The sequence below is a fragment of the Fragaria vesca genome, linkage group LG2, assembly GCF_000184155.1.
Source record: "Fragaria vesca subsp. vesca linkage group LG2, FraVesHawaii_1.0, whole genome shotgun sequence".
In the NCBI taxonomy this organism is placed as follows: domain Eukaryota; kingdom Viridiplantae; phylum Streptophyta; class Magnoliopsida; order Rosales; family Rosaceae; genus Fragaria; species Fragaria vesca.
In genome coordinates this window covers 3575719-3582096 of record NC_020492.1, presented here as the reverse complement: position 1 = coordinate 3582096, position 6378 = coordinate 3575719, and positions in this window count along the sequence as shown.

The window sequence follows — 6378 nt, the reverse complement described above, 5'->3', positions numbered from 1 at the left end:
CAAGGGCTTGGTCTGGCCTTGGGCATGGAAAACATTTTCAGTATACGGCGTGTATCTTCACATATATACATGAATGGTCAGGATTAAAAAAATAATATGGAAACACGGTGGTCAAACATATGAATTGTTATGAACAGTTAAAATTGTGTCTTGTAAATACCCGTCGTGCATATAAGAATTTCCAGTCTTTCTAGTGATAAGGCTTCAGCGAGGGCTCAAGTATGTGCAACGTATTGCTCTATAGCATGTCTACTAAAAACAATCAACTAGTTTTCATCAAATCTTAGTCCATATATATTATCAATTCATAAATTTTAAGTGATCGAATCATTCATAACCATGCATGTCTAATTTCTATAAGCAATTGATTTCAGGGAACCATAAGCGATAGACATCTTTCAGGGAACCATAAGCGATAGACATCTTTCTACAAGGGCTTCTGGTCAGCAAATAAATTTTCACAAGTCTATTTGCTATTTTTCTAATAATGTTCATCGAATGACAAAGGATGATTTTTGTGCAATTAAGAATTCCACCAAAAGTTAAAGTGTTTGCTTGGATGCTAATTTGTGGCAGGCTAAAAACCAGAGAGAAACTTCACCAATATGACCCTCTTGTTCCTGAAACGTGTGTGTTTTGTAATTCTCAAGTGGAAACTGCTGATCACTTGTTTATGCATTACAGCTTCAGCCAACAAGTTTGGAACTTACTTCATGTTATATGTCCCTAACCCCCAGAGTTCAACATCCTTAGCCCCTTGGCTGAATAGTCTCATTAACAATAACCCTTCCAGCATTGCTAAAGTCCTTAATATATGCTACTATCTATGGCAAGCCAAAAACAATACTATCTTCAGAAATACCACATCTTCAGCATCACAATTAGCCCATAAATCAGCCTATCACTTTCATCAGTATAAGTTCTATGTGATGCTTGTTGATTTGTGGATTCCGTGATGTATGGTAACGTTGTTTCAGGGTTCCCGCTGGTTCATCAATTTACCCATTTCAGTTGTTTTGACCGTGCCTTGACTTGAGTTCGCATGAATGTTATGGATTAGTACTTCTAGAATAGCTTTATCATTTGCATCTTTAGGTCTTTTTTTTTTTTTTTTTTTTTTGGAGAGAGGTCATTCATTAATGAAGTTCAGCGAACAGTACAATAATGACTTGCCCAGAGGGCCGTAAAAAAAGCCATTATGTAGAAAAACTATCCTAGTACGCTCCTTACACAAACATACCAAAACACCTAGTCCAAGTACATTCACCTTCTATAAAGATAAAACCAAAAACAAGAAGATTAAAAACTCCGAAGTGTTATAAACTGTGACAATAGAATTCTTATCTTCTTGTTGATCTATCAATCAAGTAGATGTGATAATAGAAGTGGAATTCACCACTCCAACTACCGCCTTCTCCATCTCCACTACAACAACTTAGTCGAAGACTTCTTCTTTGGAGGTAGAGCTACCTCTTTGCCAACCACTTCCATTGCTTCTGTAGAATCAAAAGAGGTATTTAGTTCCTCTATCATATCATCCTCCTCGAAAATCTTCAACAACCGCTTCCTACCCTTTAGAGTAGGGTGAGGTGAACCCTCCTTAAGGTTTGTAGACCCTCTTGATCGCCCACCCTTTTTCTTTGGGGGTGTCACCAAAAGCCGACCCAACTCATTAGGAAGACTTAAGTTCAAGTCTGCAATTTTCGGACTCAGAACTGTGGACACCTCAAGCATCCTCTTCCCCGGTTGAGGACGCTCAATTGTCCTCTTTCTTTCCGGTCTTGTAGATTGTTGTTGCTCAACAAGTGGGGGAACAACAAAACCTCCAGCCTTACAAGGTTTGAGAACCCTAGCAGTCAACTCATCATTCACCATCAAGTGTTGCTCAGGCAATTGCACCGGCACTAAAGCCTTCACTTTTGTAGCCAATTGCACAGCTTCCTCTTTGTGTTTTTCAGCCCTCAGTGCAATATCACGGCTCAGAAAGCTGCCATTAAGCACCTTAGGCTTTGCTATAGTCAGTTCTTCCATCGCTGTAACCGGGAGTCCATGCAAAGCTTCATCTTCTTGCACAAAAAGCTTATCACAACCCTCAACAACATGCTCAAAAAGACCACAAAACTTACAGAGACCTTGAATTTTCTCATAAATTATCTCAACATCAACATGCACAGAAGCAAAAGAATAATTGCAATAAAATTTGTAACGCCGTCTCGTATCCATAGTCAGACGAATCTTTTGTTTTTCATCTTTGTGATTCAGAGCCAAATTATCAAAACGATGAACCTTACCAATGGATTGGACGATCATCTGAAGAGATTTCTTGTTGCGCAGCAAATGCGGTAACCCTAAGATCGAGACCCATGTCTCAATGGAATGAAGAAGAGGATTCACCACCGCAGAGATCCTGTCGTACGATGCCGTCACCAGCAACGCATTCTGATAGAACCAAGGTCCGTTATGGAGGACCTTGTTGCGATTTGTTTCCTGATCTAACTGAAACACGAATCGGTCTCCCTCTGAATGGATTTGCAGACCAGAGCGCTGCCTCCAGATAGATGGGATTGTTCCCATAAAGCCCAACGCCGCTTGAGGAGGCGCCTAACCATGAAGTAGTGGGAAACCTCGAGAGCCGCCTCTCTGGCAGACCCAAAATTGACATGTTGCCTCATAAGGGGCTGAGAGTGATGTTAGGAAGAAAATTTGGTCAGACATGGCTGAGAAACCCTAGCAGGCTTGTATTTTGGACTTGTAATTACATTTTTTTTTCTGTGTAGAATAATTTGCATCTCTAGGCTTTTTTTTTGGACTTGTAATTATTTATTTTATTTTATTTTCGTGAGAATCAAATTTCGTTTGTAAAATCTTGTGAACTGAGTTATCTGATTATTTATGGCTGCTTTTAGGTCCAACCTGGAAGTGTAGAGGCTACATAATCTTGGGCTTGAATGGACTAGCAATTCCACCAGCTTGTAATTAAACACAAGAGCTTCGCCAGCATGACCATATATATGCATGTATGATGTATCTCACAGAACTCTTAAGTACCAGATAACCAGAACAGACTCGAGAGATCTTTGGGGGAATCATCTGCACAACTCTACTAGACATATTTCGTCATCTGCTGATTAGGCCTCGAGGACAAGTTCTTGGTTAATTGTCCGTTGTTTATGGCCCTATTCTTGAATCTTGATGAGCGACGTACCACAAGTTTTTGGTTCCTATCATTTTCTAACCAAATAAAACTAAATGTGTATATCCACCAGCCACATGAGTAATTTCTTGGTATGTTCGGGACAGATCGATCGAGAGGCATACGCATATTGCTCTTACTGTTCAGCATTCTTAAAACGACTTTCAATTCATAGAAACATGCAATGAAGAACATGCATGCACATTAAAGGCACTTCAAAGCTAGTCACAACTTCTCCCTTTTTTCAGGAGGCGGTCGATCAGTACTATATGGATCAATGAACATGGATGAAATGACATTCTTCTCATACTGGCACTTCTAGTGGAGCCGTGTAAAATGACTAATAGAAACTCGTGTTCTTTCAACAAATAAGAGTACAGACTTTTGATCTGTACGATCTATTCATGACCGGGATTCATTATCGTAATATATAACCGACAGTGGTGTTCAAATGGTTATCTAGTGACCAAAGAAATCATGGTCAATCATCATTGGATGTAAATCTAATGGTGAAAAATAAAACAACTTAACTTTAAAATGATACTTCTCATCTTTGTATTTACATCCAAGGTGATTGATCATGATTTCTTTGATCACCGATCATGTGAACACTATTGTATTGTATATACTGAATTGTGTGTCAGCAACATATAGTTTTGGAACACCCGCATCAACACTTAATCCGGTGAGTCACATTCCGGCCACCGGAGGTAGTAAAAGACATCCAGTACGTTCAACGTGGATAGATTACCCCGGAACCTTCGAGATATGCACTCCATTATTGTTTGGATTTCACTTCGATTGGACCATGCTAGTGTTAGCTAGCCCACCTGGCTTTGAGGATTCTAGCTAGGGTTTACCCCCAGTCCCCAGAGTGAGGGTAAAACTAAGTTCACCTTCTCACGCGCCCTACAGGAAATTGGGAGAGAGGAACAGCGAAGACCTTATCTCCATCTCTGACTGTTCCCTCCAAAATGATTGGCCCGACATCCACGTGGCGGGCAGAGAGACCACTCGGCTGCCTCCGCAATCGTGTCTGCGTGTAGCCACCGGCGAACGGTCGGCCGGTGTGAGCCCTCGTACTCCCGTCCGTACGATGTACTAGTCTTTTGCCTACGTACGCACACGACAAAATCATGATTGTAGTCTTCTGGGACCCTACGTTCTATCTCTACATCTCACAGCTAAGCTTCATTTGGATCGATTTTTATTAATCTCTTTCATCTCGTTCCTTACTGTGGCCATGCTCATCTGTATTCTTTCACAAACTGATGCATGTCCGGCAACCTAGCTTCTTCTTCCGGCGGCTAAGGATTACTCGTAGACTCCGATCGACTTGAATTGCTTACTTTGGGTAAACATTCACTACTACAATTTTGAGCAATGGTCACACATCTAGTGTAGCCATTAGAGGTCATAAATGTGGTAAATAAGAAAATTAGTAAATATTGGTGGGGTATGAGAGGAAATTGCCACACATATGAAGATTGCAACACCCCTAATGACTACACTAGATATGTGGTTATTGCTCAAAATTGTAGTAGTGATTGTTTATGAAGAAATATGATGCAACAATTGAGGGTTGAACAATATCAAGCCAATGAGAAAAGATTAAAATGTGAACGATATATTGCCTTACGGATCCGATACGAGCTTCTTCGTTTTTGAGTGCTAGGTGTTATCGGTATAAATGGTTCATCAATAATCAAATTGTTAACTATTAAGCTTTTATCTTTTAAAGATCATTACTTTTGTAAAACATACTATATATAGATCAAACCTGCATGATGTAAAAATAGTTTTGATGATAGTTTAGGTAGTCATTTTTTTGTTTGATCACAGTTAAATGGAGGCTTAAATGAATGAGTGATGTGCTGGTTAAATTTCAGGTTTTTTTTTAATATTTTAAAACAATTTCAAAACACTACGAGTTTTAAATAACAAAACAACGCTATGAGTTCTCAAAATAAGTTGCTGAAAATATAAGAAACAACAAACATCTTGTACTCCAAATCAAATCAGCAATTCTCAAAGTTGGCCCCTATGAGCTGGATGGACATGGGTAGAAATACAATCAAATCGATAGAGAGGGAGAGGGAGAGGGAGAGAGAGGGAATGGGATTTGTCACTTTGGAAGACCTCAAATTTAATCTTTGATGATGCATTGTACACAGTACTAGACACAGCATCTCAATTTGGATGGGTTTGATAGTTACACTTGCAGGTCCCTAATGGATTTGGATGGGCTATTAATAATGAGTGATCCAAGAGGGAATGCACATGGGATTTCAAAGTTTTTAACCTTGATTCTCTTTTGTATTATACATCTTACACAAATGTAGAGCCTATTGGCAAATGCACTAGCAGGCAACTTGTCTTATATCCTATATGTTTAGGAAAAAAAGTCTTTACTAGGGTGGCGCTCACCTCATACCCTAGACAAACCATGAGTCTCACTTATTGCATCAGATAATTCTCATGTCATATTTTGAATATAAGTTTGGAAAGAACAAGCATAACTATGTAATATCAGATGATGTTATATCAATAACATTATTTTCATTGCGCAAACCAAACAGATGAGTGGATGTGATCATATCAGCAATAACGCTTAAGATCTCATAAGAAATCCGAAGTTAAGATTATGCAGACGAGGATAGTACTGAAATGAATACTCATTAGTGACATGCTGGAAAAGCCTCGTGTTACATCCTTCTTTTATGCATTTTTGTTTTTTTAAAAATAAAATAAAATAAAACTTAAATGGATGAGTATGGATTAAGAAGAACGCATCACGTGTACTGAGCTCTTCCAATATATAATCGAAGAAGGAAAATGTGCTCTTATAACTTGGAACCATGAATAATTATGGTTTATGCATGGTTGATAATTCTTTATGCACTATGGATAAGTTTAGTGCCCCTTTGTTTGACCACCACATAAGCAATATACTTTGCTTCCCTAATGAGGATGATGGCATGGTGTTCGATTTGGAATTAGATTATTAAACCAATTAGGCCACATTGTGGTTCTACAGGAAGAGAGAGAGAGAGAGAGAGAGAGAGAGAGAGAGAGAGAGAGAGAGAGAGAGAGAGAGAGAGAGAGAGAGAGAGAGAGAGAGAGAGAGAGAGAGAGAGAGAGAGAGAGAGAGAGAGAGAGAGAGAGAGAGAGAGAGAGAGAGAGAG